The following is a 12,733-nucleotide window of genomic DNA, read 5'->3' as shown; positions in this document are numbered from 1 at the left end:
GTGCTCGTTCTCGGCAGAGCCCGTTTCCGAAAAGGCATACGTCCGGCTCCTTCTCCCACAAGGAAGCTGCCAGCGCTGAAAGCTCTTGCTCGTCTTCACCGTCCCCGCGCAGCCTATCCACAGGCACATCAGCACTGGGCGTCTGTGCTTCCCCACAGACAGCACATCTCACGGTGCTCGTTCTCGGCAGAGCCCGTTTCCGAAAAGGCAAACGTCCGGCTCCTTCTCCCACAAGGAAGCTGCCAGCCCTGAAATACCTTGCTGGTCTTCACTGTCCCAGTACAGCTTACCCACTGGCACAACAGCACTGGGCATCTGTACTTGCCCAGGCACGGTACAAGTCACGGTGCTCGTTCTCGGCAGAGCCCCTTTCCGAAATGGCAAACGTCCGGCTCCTTCTCCCACAAGGAAGCTGCCAGCCCTGAAAGCTCTTGCTGATCTTCACTGTCCCAGTACAGCTTACCCACTGGCACAACAGCACTGGGCATCTGTGCTTTCCCACAGACAGCACATGTCACGGTGCTTGTTCTCGGCAGAGCCCGTTTCCGAAAAGGCAAACGTCCGGCTCCTTCTCCCACAAGGAAGCTGCCAGCCCTGAAAGACCTTGCTCGTCTTCACTGTCCCAGTACAGCTTACCCACTGGCACAACAGCACTGGGCATCTGTACTTGCCCAGGCACGGTACACGTCACGGCGCTCGATCTCTGCAGAGCTTCTTTTCGAAAAGGCAAACGTCCGGCTCCTTCTCTCACAAGGAAGCTGTCAGCTCTGAAAGCTCTTGCTCGTCTTCACTGTCCCCGCGCAGCCTATCCACAGGCACAACAGCAGTGGGCGTCTGTGCTTTCCCACAGACAGCACATCTCACGGTGCTCGTTCTCGACATAGCGCCTTTCCGAAAAGGCAAACATCCGGCTCCTTCTCCCACAAGGAAGCTGCCAGCCCTGAAAGACCTTGCTGGTCTTCACTGTCCCTGTGCATCCTATCCACAGGCACAACAGCACTGGGCATCTCTGCTTTCGAACAGAAAGCGCATCTCACGGTGCTCGTTCTCGGCAGAGCCCGTTTCCGAAAAGGCAAACGTCCGGCTCCTTCTCCCACAAGGAAGGTACCTGCCCTGAAAGCTCTTGCTGGTCCTCACCGTCCCCGTGCAGCCTATCCGCAGGCACAACAGCACTGGGGATCTGTGCTTCCCCACAGACAGCACATCTCACGGTGCTCGTTCTCGGCAGAGCCCCTTTCCGAAAAGGCAAACGTCCGGCTCCTTCTCCCACAAGGAAGCTGCCAGCCCTGAAAGCTCTTGCTGGTCTTCACCCTCCCCGTGCAGCCTATCCGCAGGCCCAACAGCACTGGGCATCTGTGCTTCCCCACAGACAGCACATGTCACGGTGCTTGTTCTCGGCAGAGCCCGTTTCCGAAAAGGCAAACGTCCGGCTCCTTCTCCCACAAGGAAGCTGCCAGCCCTGAAAGACCTTGCTGGTCTTCACTGTCCCAGTACAGCTTACCCACTGGCACAACAGCACTGGGCATCTGTACTTGCCCAGGCACGATACACGTCACGGCGCTCGATCTCTGCAGAGCTTCTTTTCGAAAAGGCAAACGTCCGGCTCCTTCTCCCACAAGGAAGGTACCTGCCCTGAAAGCTCTTGCTGGTCCTCACCGTCCCCGTGCAGCCTATCCGCAGGCACAACAGCACTGGGGATCTGTGCTTCCCCACAGACAGCACATCTCACGGTGCTCGTTCTCCGCAGAGCCCGTTTCCGAAAAGGCAAACGTCCGGCTCCTTCTCCCACAAGGAAGCTGCCAGCCCTGAAAGCTCTTGCTGGTCTTCACTGTCCCAGTACAGCTTACCCACTGGCAAAACAGCACTGGGCATCTGTGCTTCCCCACAGACAGCACATCTCACGGTGCACGTTCTCGGCAGAGCCCGTTTTCGAAAAGGCATACGTCCGGCTCCTTCTCCCACAAGGAAGCTGCCAGCCCTGAAAGCTCTTGCTGGTCTTCACCCTCCCCGTGCAGCCTATCCGCAGGCACAACAGCACTGGGGATCTGTGCTTCCCCACAGACAGCACATCTCACGGTGCTTGTTCTCGGCAGAGCCCGTTTCCGTAAAGGCAAACGTCCGGCTCCTTCTCCCACAAGGAAGCTGCCAGCCCTGAAAGACCTTGCTGGTCTTCACTGTCTCAGTACAGCTTACCCACTGGCACAACAGCACTGGGCATCTGTACTTGCCCAGGCACGGTACAAGTCACGGCGCTCGATCTCTGCAGAGCTTCTTTTCGAAAAGGCAAACGTCCGGCTCCTTCTCCCACAAGGAAGCTACCTGCCCTGAAAGCTCTTGCTGTTCTTCACTGTCCCCGTGCAGCCTATCCGCAGGCACAACAGCACTGGGGATCGGTGCTTTCCCACGGACAGCACAGCTCGCAGCACTCGTTCTCGGCAGAGACCGTTTCCGAAAAGACAAACGTCCAGCTCCTTCTCCCACAAGGAAGCTGCCAGCCCTGAAAGACCTTGCTGTTCTTCACTGTCCCCGTGCAGCCTATCCGCAGGCACAACAGCACTGGGGATCGGTGCTTTCCCACAGACAGCACATCTCACGGTGCTCGTTCTCAGCAGAGCCCCTTTCCGAAAAGGCAAACGTCCGGCTCCTTCTCCCACAAGGAAGCTACCTGCCCTGAAAGCTCTTGCTGTTCTTCACTGTCCCCGTGCAGCCTATCCGCAGGCACAACAGCACTGGGGATCGGTGCTTTCCCACAGACAGCACAGCTCGCGGCACTCGTTCTCGGCAGAGACCGTTTCCGAAAAGACAAACGTACAGCTCCTTCTCCCACAAGGAAGCTGCCAGCGCTGAAAGCTCTTCCTGGTCCTCACCGTCCCCGTGCAGCCTATCCGCAGGCACAACAGCACTGGGGATCTGTGCTTCCCCTCAGAAAGAACATCTCACGGTGCTCGTTCTCGGCAGAGCCCCTTTCCGAAAAGGCAAACGTCCGGCTCCTTCTCCCACAAGGAAGCTGCCAGCCCTGAAAGCTCTTGCTGGTCTTCACTGTCCCAGTACAGCTTACCCACTGGCACAACAGCACTGGGCATCTGTACTTTCCCACAGACAGCACATGTCACGGTGCTTGTTCTCGGCAGAGCCCGTTTCCGAAAAGGCAAACGTCTGGCTCCTTCTCCCACAAGGAAGCTGCCAGCCCTGAAAGACCTTGCTCGTCTTCACTGTCCCAGTACAGCTTACCCACTGGCACAACAGCACTGGGCATCTGTACTTGCCCAGGCACGGTACACGTCACGGCGCTCGATCTCTGCAGAGCTTCTTTTCGAAAAGGCAAACGTCCGGCTCCTTCTCCCACAAGGAAGCTGCCAGCCCTGAAAGACCTTGCTGGTCTTCACTGTCCCCATGCAGCCTATCCGCAGGCACAACAGCACTGGGGATCGGTGCTTTCCCACAGACAGCACAGCTCGCGGCACTCGTTCTCGGCAGAGCTCGTTTCCGAAAAGACAAACGTCCAGCTCCTTCTCCCACAAGGAAGCTGCCAGCCCTGAAAGACCTTGCTGGTCTTCACTGTCCCCGTGCAGCCTATCCGCAGGCACAACAGCACTGGGGATCGGTGCTTCCCCACAGACAGCACATCTCACGTTGCTCGTTCTCGGCAGAGCCCCTTTCCGAAAAGGCAAACGTCCGGCTCCTTCTCCCACAAGGAAGCTGCCAGCGCTGAAAGCTCTTGCTGGTCCTCACCGTCCCCGTGCAGCCTATCCGCAGGCACAACAGCAGTGGGCATCTGTGCTTCCCCACAGACAGCACATCTCACGGTGTTCGTTCTCGACATAGCGCCTTTCCGAAAAGGCAAACGTCCGGCTCCTTCTCCCACAAGGAAGCTGCCAGCCCTGAAAGACCTTGCTGGTCTTCACTGTCCCTGTGCATCCTATCCACAGGCACAACAGCACTGGGCATCTCTGCTTTCGAACAGAAAGCGCATCTCACGGTGCTCGTTCTCGGCAGAGCCCGTTTCCGAAAAGGCATACGTCCGGCTCCTTCTCCCACAAGGAAGCTGCCAGCGCTGAAAGCTCTTGCTCGTCTTCACCGTCCCCGCGCAGCCTATCCACAGGCACATCAGCACTGGGCGTCTGTGCTTCCCCACAGACAGCACATCTCACGGTGCTCGTTCTCGGCAGAGCCCGTTTCCGAAAAGGCAAACGTCCGGCTCCTTCTCCCACAAGGAAGCTGCCAGCCCTGAAATACCTTGCTGGTCTTCACTGTCCCAGTACAGCTTACCCACTGGCACAACAGCACTGGGCATCTGTACTTGCCCAGGCACGGTACAAGTCACGGTGCTCGTTCTCGGCAGAGCCCCTTTCCGAAATGGCAAACGTCCGGCTCCTTCTCCCACAAGGAAGCTGCCAGCCCTGAAAGCTCTTGCTGATCTTCACTGTCCCAGTACAGCTTACCCACTGGCACAACAGCACTGGGCATCTGTGCTTTCCCACAGACAGCACATGTCACGGTGCTTGTTCTCGGCAGAGCCCGTTTCCGAAAAGGCAAACGTCCGGCTCCTTCTCCCACAAGGAAGCTGCCAGCCCTGAAAGACCTTGCTCGTCTTCACTGTCCCAGTACAGCTTACCCACTGGCACAACAGCACTGGGCATCTGTACTTGCCCAGGCACGGTACACGTCACGGCGCTCGATCTCTGCAGAGCTTCTTTTCGAAAAGGCAAACGTCCGGCTCCTTCTCTCACAAGGAAGCTGTCAGCTCTGAAAGCTCTTGCTCGTCTTCACTGTCCCCGCGCAGCCTATCCACAGGCACAACAGCAGTGGGCGTCTGTGCTTTCCCACAGACAGCACATCTCACGGTGCTCGTTCTCGACATAGCGCCTTTCCGAAAAGGCAAACATCCGGCTCCTTCTCCCACAAGGAAGCTGCCAGCCCTGAAAGACCTTGCTGGTCTTCACTGTCCCTGTGCATCCTATCCACAGGCACAACAGCACTGGGCATCTCTGCTTTCGAACAGAAAGCGCATCTCACGGTGCTCGTTCTCGGCAGAGCCCGTTTCCGAAAAGGCAAACGTCCGGCTCCTTCTCCCACAAGGAAGGTACCTGCCCTGAAAGCTCTTGCTGGTCCTCACCGTCCCCGTGCAGCCTATCCGCAGGCACAACAGCACTGGGGATCTGTGCTTCCCCACAGACAGCACATCTCACGGTGCTCGTTCTCGGCAGAGCCCCTTTCCGAAAAGGCAAACGTCCGGCTCCTTCTCCCACAAGGAAGCTGCCAGCCCTGAAAGCTCTTGCTGGTCTTCACCCTCCCCGTGCAGCCTATCCGCAGGCCCAACAGCACTGGGCTTCTGTGCTTCCCCACAGACAGCACATGTCACGGTGCTTGTTCTCGGCAGAGCCCGTTTCCGAAAAGGCAAACGTCCGGCTCCTTCTCCCACAAGGAAGCTGCCAGCCCTGAAAGACCTTGCTGGTCTTCACTGTCCCAGTACAGCTTACCCACTGGCACAACAGCACTGGGCATCTGTACTTGCCCAGGCACGATACACGTCACGGCGCTCGATCTCTGCAGAGCTTCTTTTCGAAAAGGCAAACGTCCGGCTCCTTCTCCCACAAGGAAGGTACCTGCCCTGAAAGCTCTTGCTGGTCCTCACCGTCCCCGTGCAGCCTATCCGCAGGCACAACAGCACTGGGGATCTGTGCTTCCCCACAGACAGCACATCTCACGGTGCTCGTTCTCCGCAGAGCCCGTTTCCGAAAAGGCAAACGTCCGGCTCCTTCTCCCACAAGGAAGCTGCCAGCCCTGAAAGCTCTTGCTGGTCTTCACTGTCCCAGTACAGCTTACCCACTGGCAAAACAGCACTGGGCATCTGTGCTTCCCCACAGACAGCACATCTCACGGTGCACGTTCTCGGCAGAGCCCGTTTTCGAAAAGGCATACGTCCGGCTCCTTCTCCCACAAGGAAGCTGCCAGCCCTGAAAGCTCTTGCTGGTCTTCACCCTCCCCGTGCAGCCTATCCGCAGGCACAACAGCACTGGGGATCTGTGCTTCCCCACAGACAGCACATCTCACGGTGCTCGTTCTCGGCAGAGCCCGTTTCCGTAAAGGCAAACGTCCGGCTCCTTCTCCCACAAGGAAGCTGCCAGCCCTGAAAGACCTTGCTGGTCTTCACTGTCTCAGTACAGCTTACCCACTGGCACAACAGCACTGGGCATCTGTACTTGCCCAGGCACGGTACAAGTCACGGCGCTCGATCTCTGCAGAGCTTCTTTTCGAAAAGGCAAACGTCTGGCTCCTTCTCCCACAAGGAAGCTACCTGCCCTGAAAGCTCTTGCTGTTCTTCACTGTCCCCGTGCAGCCTATCCGCAGGCACAACAGCACTGGGGATCGGTGCTTTCCCACGGACAGCACAGCTCGCAGCACTCGTTCTCGGCAGAGACCGTTTCCGAAAAGACAAACGTCCAGCTCCTTCTCCCACAAGGAAGCTGCCAGCCCTGAAAGACCTTGCTGTTCTTCACTGTCCCCGTGCAGCCTATCCGCAGGCACAACAGCACTGGGGATCGGTGCTTTCCCACAGACAGCACATCTCACGGTGCTCGTTCTCAGCAGAGCCCCTTTCCGAAAAGGCAAACGTCCGGCTCCTTCTCCCACAAGGAAGCTACCTGCCCTGAAAGCTCTTGCTGTTCTTCACTGTCCCCGTGCAGCCTATCCGCAGGCACAACAGCACTGGGGATCGGTGCTTTCCCACAGACAGCACAGCTCGCGGCACTCGTTCTCGGCAGAGACCGTTTCCGAAAAGACAAACGTACAGCTCCTTCTCCCACAAGGAAGCTGCCAGCGCTGAAAGCTCTTCCTGGTCCTCACCGTCCCCGTGCAGCCTATCCGCAGGCACAACAGCACTGGGGATCTGTGCTTCCCCTCAGAAAGAACATCTCACGGTGCTCGTTCTCGGCAGAGCCCCTTTCCGAAAAGGCAAACGTCCGGCTCCTTCTCCCACAAGGAAGCTGCCAGCCCTGAAAGCTCTTGCTGGTCTTCACTGTCCCAGTACAGCTTACCCACTGGCACAACAGCACTGGGCATATGTACTTGCCCAGGCACGGTACACGTCACGGCGCTCGATCTCTGCAGAGCTTCTTTTCGAAAAGGCAAACGTCCGGCTCCTTCTCCCACAAGGAAGGTACCTGCCCTGAAAGCTCTTGCTGGTCCTCACCGTCCCCGTGCAGCCTATCCACAGGCACAACAGCAGTGGGCATCTGTGCTTCCCCACAGACAGCACATGTCACGGTGCTCGTTCTCGGCAGAGCCCCTTTCCGAAAAGGCAAACGTCCGGCTCCTTCACCCACAAGGAAGCTGCCAGCCCTGAAAGCTCTTGCTGGTCTTCACTGTCCCAGTACAGCTTACCCACTGGCACAACAGCACTGGGCATCTGTACTTGCCCAGGCACGGTACACGTCACGGCGCTCGATCTCTGCAGAGCTTCTTTTCGAAAAGGCAAACGTCCGGCTCCTTCTCTCACAAGGAAGCTGCCAGCTCTGAAAGCTCTTGCTCGTCTTCACTGTCCCCGCGCAGCCTATCCACAGGCACAACAGCAGTTGGCGTCTGTGCTTTCCCACAGACAGCACATCTCACGGTGCTCGTTATCGACATAGCGCCTTTCCGAAAAGGCAAATGTCCGGCTCCTTCTCCCACAAGGAAGCTGCCAGCCCTGAAAGACCTTGCTGGTCTTCACTGTCCCTGTGCATCCTATCCACAGGCACAACAGCACTGGGCATCTCTGCTTTCGAACAGAAAGCGCATCTCACGGTGCTCGTTCTCGGCAGAGACCCTTTCCGAAAAGGCAAACGTCCGGCTCCTTCTCCCACAAGGAAGGTACCTGCCCTGAAAGCTCTTGCTGGTCCTCACCGTCCCCGTGCAGCCTATCCGCAGGCACAACACCACTGGGGATCTGTGCTTCCCCACAGACAGCACATCTCACGGTGCTCGTTCTCGGCAGAGCCCGTTTCCGAAAAGGCAAACGTCCGGCTCCTTCTCCCACAAGGAAGCTGCCAGCCCTGAAAGCTCTTGCTGGTCTTCACCCTCCCCGTGCAGCCTATCCGCAGGCACACCAGCACTGGGGATCTGTGCTTTCCCACAGACAGCACATGTCACGGTGCTCGTTCTCGGCAGAGCCCGTTTCCGAAAAGGCAAACGTCCGGCTCCTTCTCCCACAAGGAAGCTGCCAGCCCTGAAAGTCCTTGCTGGTCTTCACTGTCCCAGTACAGCTTACCCACTGGCACAACAGCACTGGGCATCTGTACTTGCCCAGGCACGATACACGTCACGGCGCTCGATCTCTGCAGAGCTTCTTTTCGAAAAGGCAAACGTCCGGCTCCTTCTCCCACAAGGAAGCTACCTGCCCTGAAAGCTCTTGCTGTTCTTCACTGTCCCCGTGCAGCCTATCCGCAGGCACAACAGCACTGGGGATCGGTGCTTTCCCACGGACAGCACAGCTCGCGGCACTCGTTCTCCGCAGAGACCGTTTCCGAAAAGACAAACGTCCAGCTCCTTCTCCCACAAGGAAGCTGCCAGCCCTGAAAGACCTTGCTGTTCTTCACTGTCCCCGTGCAGCCTATCCGCAGGCACAACAGCACTGGGGATCGGTGCTTTCCCACAGACAGCACATCTCACGGTGCTCGTTCTCGGCAGAGCCCCTTTCCGAAAAGGCAAACGTCCGGCTCCTTCTCCCACAAGGAAGCTGCCAGCCCTGAAAGCTCTTGCTGGTCCTCACTGTCCCCGTGCAGCCTTTCCGCAGGCACAACAGCACTGGGCATCTGTGCTTCCCCACAGACAGCACATCTCACGGTGCTCGTTCTCGACATAGCGCCTTTCCGAAAAGGCAAACGTCCGGCTCCTTCTCCCACAAGGAAGCTGCCAGCCCTGAAAGACCTTGCTGGTCTTCACTGTCCCTGTGCATCCTATCCACAGGCACAACAGCACTGGGCATCTCTGCTTTCGAACAGAAAGCGCATCTCACAGTGCTCGTTCTCGGCAGAGCCCCTTTCCGAAAAGTCAAACGTCCAGCTCCTTCTCCCACAAGGAAGCTGCCAGCCCTGAAAGCTCTTGCTGGTCCTCACCGTCCCCGTGCAGCCTATCCGCAGGCACAACAGCACTGGGGATCTGTGCTTCCCCACAGACAGCACATCTCACGGTGCTCGTTCTCTGCAGAGCCCCTTTCCGAAAAGGCAAACGTCCGGCTCCTTCTCCCACAAGGAAGCTGCCAGCCCTGAAAGCTCTTGCTGGTCCTCACCGTCCCCGTGCAGCCTATCCGCAGGCACACCAGCACTGGGCATCTGTGCTTCCCCACAGACAGCACATCTCACGGTGCTCGTTCTCGGCAGAGCCCGTTTCCGAAAAGGCAAACGTCCGGCTCCTTCTCCCACAAGGAAGCTGCCAGCCCTGAAAGACCTTGCTGGTCTTCACTGTCCCAGTACAGCTTACCGACTGGCACAACAGCACTGGGCATATGTACTTGCCCAGGCACGGTACACGTCACGGCGCTCGATCTCTGCAGAGCTTCTTTTCGAAAAGGCAAACGTCCGGCTCCTTCTCCCACAAGGAAGGTACCTGCCCTGAAAGCTCTTGCTGGTCCTCACCGTCCCCGTGCAGCCTATCCACAGGCACAACAGCAGTGGGCATCTGTGCTTCCCCACATTCAGCACATGTCACGGTGCTCGTTCTCGGCAGAGCCCCTTTCCGAAAAGGCAAACGTCCGGCTCCTTCACCCACAAGGAAGCTGCCAGCCCTGAAAGCTCTTGCTGGTCTTCACTGTCCCAGTACAGCTTACCCACTGGCACAACAGCACTGGGCATCTGTACTTGCCCAGGCACGGTACACGTCACGGCGCTCGATCTCTGCAGAGCTTCTTTTCGAAAAGGCAAACGTCCGGCTCCTTCTCTCACAAGGAAGCTGCCAGCTCTGAAAGCTCTTGCTCGTCTTCACTGTCCCCGCGCAGCCTATCCACAGGCACAACAGCAGTTGGCGTCTGTGCTTTCCCACAGACAGCACATCTCACGGTGCTCGTTATCGACATAGCGCCTTTCCGAAAAGGCAAATGTCCGGCTCCTTCTCCCACAAGGAAGCTGCCAGCCCTGAAAGACCTTGCTGGTCTTCACTGTCCCTGTGCATCCTATCCACAGGCACAACAGCACTGGGCATCTCTGCTTTCGAACAGAAAGCGCATCTCACGGTGCTCGTTCTCGGCAGAGACCCTTTCCGAAAAGGCAAACGTCCGGCTCCTTCTCCCACAAGGAAGGTACCTGCCCTGAAAGCTCTTGCTGGTCCTCACCGTCCCCGTGCAGCCTATCCGCAGGCACAACACCACTGGGGATCTGTGCTTCCCCACAGACAGCACATCTCACGGTGCTCGTTCTCGGCAGAGCCCGTTTCCGAAAAGGCAAACGTCCGGCTCCTTCTCCCACAAGGAAGCTGCCAGCCCTGAAAGCTCTTGCTGGTCTTCACCCTCCCCGTGCAGCCTATCCGCAGGCACACCAGCACTGGGGATCTGTGCTTTCCCACAGACAGCACATCTCACGGTGCTCGTTCTCGGCAGAGCCCGTTTCCGAAAAGGCAAACGTCCGGCTCCTTCTCCCACAAGGAAGCTGCCAGCCCTGAAAGTCCTTGCTGGTCTTCACTGTCCCAGTACAGCTTACCCACTGGCACAACAGCACTGGGCATCTGTACTTGCCCAGGCACGATACACGTCACGGCGCTCGATCTCTGCAGAGCTTCTTTTCGAAAAGGCAAACGTCCGGCTCCTTCTCCCACAAGGAAGGTACCTGCCCTGAAAGCTCTTGCTGGTCCTCACCGTCCCCGTGCAGCCTATCCGCAGGCACAACAGCACTGGGGATCTGTGCTTCCCCACAGACAGCACATCTCACGGTGCTCGTTCTCCGCAGAGCCCGTTTCCGAAAAGGCAAACGTCCGGCTCCTTCTCCCACAAGGAAGCTGCCAGCCCTGAAAGCTCTTGCTGGTCTTCACTGTCCCAGTACAGCTTACCCACTGGCAAAACAGCACTGGGCATCTGTGCTTCCCCACAGACAGCACATCTCACGGTGCTCGTTCTCGGCAGAGCCCCTTTCCGAAAAGGCAAACGTCTGGCTCCTTCTCCCACAAGGAAGCTGCCAGCCCTGAAAGCTCTTGCTGGTCCTCACCGTCCCAGTACAGCTTACCCACTGGCACAACAGCACTGGGCATCTGTGCTTCCCCACAGACAGCACATCTCACGGTGCACGTTCTCGGCAGAGCCCGTTTCCGAAAAGGCATACGTCCGGCTCCTTCTCCCACAAGGAAGCTGCCAGCGCTGAAAGCTCTTGCTGGTCTTCACCCTCCCCGTGCAGCCTATCCACAGGCACATCAGCACTGGGCATCTGTGCTTCCCCACAGACAGCACATCTCACGGTGCTCGTTCTCGGCAGAGCCCGTTTCCGAAAAGGCAAACGTCCGGCTCCTTCTCCCACAAGGAAGCTGCCAGCCCTGAAAGACCTTGCTCGTCTTCACTGTCCCAGTACAGCTTACCCACTGGCACAACAGCACTGGACATCTGTACTTGCCCAGGCACGGTACAAGTCACGGCGCTCGATCTCTGCAGAGCTTCTTTTCTAAAAGGCAAACGTCCGGCTCCTTCTCCCACAAGGAAGCTACCTGCCCTGAAAGCTCTTGCTGTTCTTCACCGTCCCCGCGCAGCCTATCCGCAGGCACAACATCACTGGGGATCGGTGCTTTCCCACAGACAGCACAGCTCGCGGCACTCGTTCTCGGAAGAGACCGTTTCCGAAAAGACAAACGTCCAGCTCCTTCTCCCACAAGGAAGCTGCCAGCGCTGAAAGCTCTTCCTGGTCCTCACCGTCCCCGTGCAGCCTATCCGCAGGCACAACAGCACTGGGGATCTGTGCTTCCCCACAGACAGAATATCTCACGGTGCTCGTTCTCGGCAGAGCCCCTTTCCGAAAAGGCAAACGTCCGGCTCCTTCTCCCACAAGGAAGCTGCCAGCCCTGAAAGCTCTTGCTGGTCTTCACTGTCCCAGTACAGCTTACCCACTGGCACAACAGCACTGGGCATCTGTACTTGCCCAGGCACGGTACACGTCACGGCGCTCGATCTCTGCAGAGCTTCTTTTCGAAAAGGCAAACGTCCGGCTCCTACTCTCACAAGGAAGCTGCCAGCTCTGAAAGCTCTTGCTCGTCTTCACTGTCCCCGCGCAGCCTATCCGCAGGCACAACAGCAGTGGGCGTCTGTGCTTTCCCACAGACAGCACATCTCACGGTGCTCGTTCTCGACATAGCGCCTTTCCGAAAAGGCAAACGTCCGGCTCCTTCTCCCACAAGGAAGCTGCCAGCCCTGAAAGACCTTGCTGGTCTTCACTGTCCCTGTGCATCCTATCCACAGGCACAACAGCACTGGGCATCTCTGCTTTCGAACAGAAAGCGCATCTCATGGTGCTCGTTCTCGGCAGAGCCCCTTTCCGAAAAGGCATACGTCCGGCTCCTTCTCCCACAAGGAAGCTGCCAGCTGTGAAAGCTCTTGCTGGTCTTCACCCTCCCCGTGCATCCTATCCACAGGCACAACAGCACTGGGCATCTGTGCTTCCCCACAGACAGCACATCTCACGGTGCACGTTCTCGGCAGAGCCCCTTTCCGAAAAGGCAAACGTCCGGCTCCTTCTCCCACAAGGAAGCTGCCAGCCCTGAAAGACCTTGCTCGTCTTCACTGTCC

This window comes from Haliaeetus albicilla, chromosome 23 (assembly GCF_947461875.1).
Source record: "Haliaeetus albicilla chromosome 23, bHalAlb1.1, whole genome shotgun sequence".
Lineage (NCBI taxonomy): Eukaryota > Metazoa > Chordata > Aves > Accipitriformes > Accipitridae > Haliaeetus > Haliaeetus albicilla.
The sequence above is the reverse complement of the archived record's forward strand: the minus strand, read 5'-3'. Positions refer to the sequence as shown.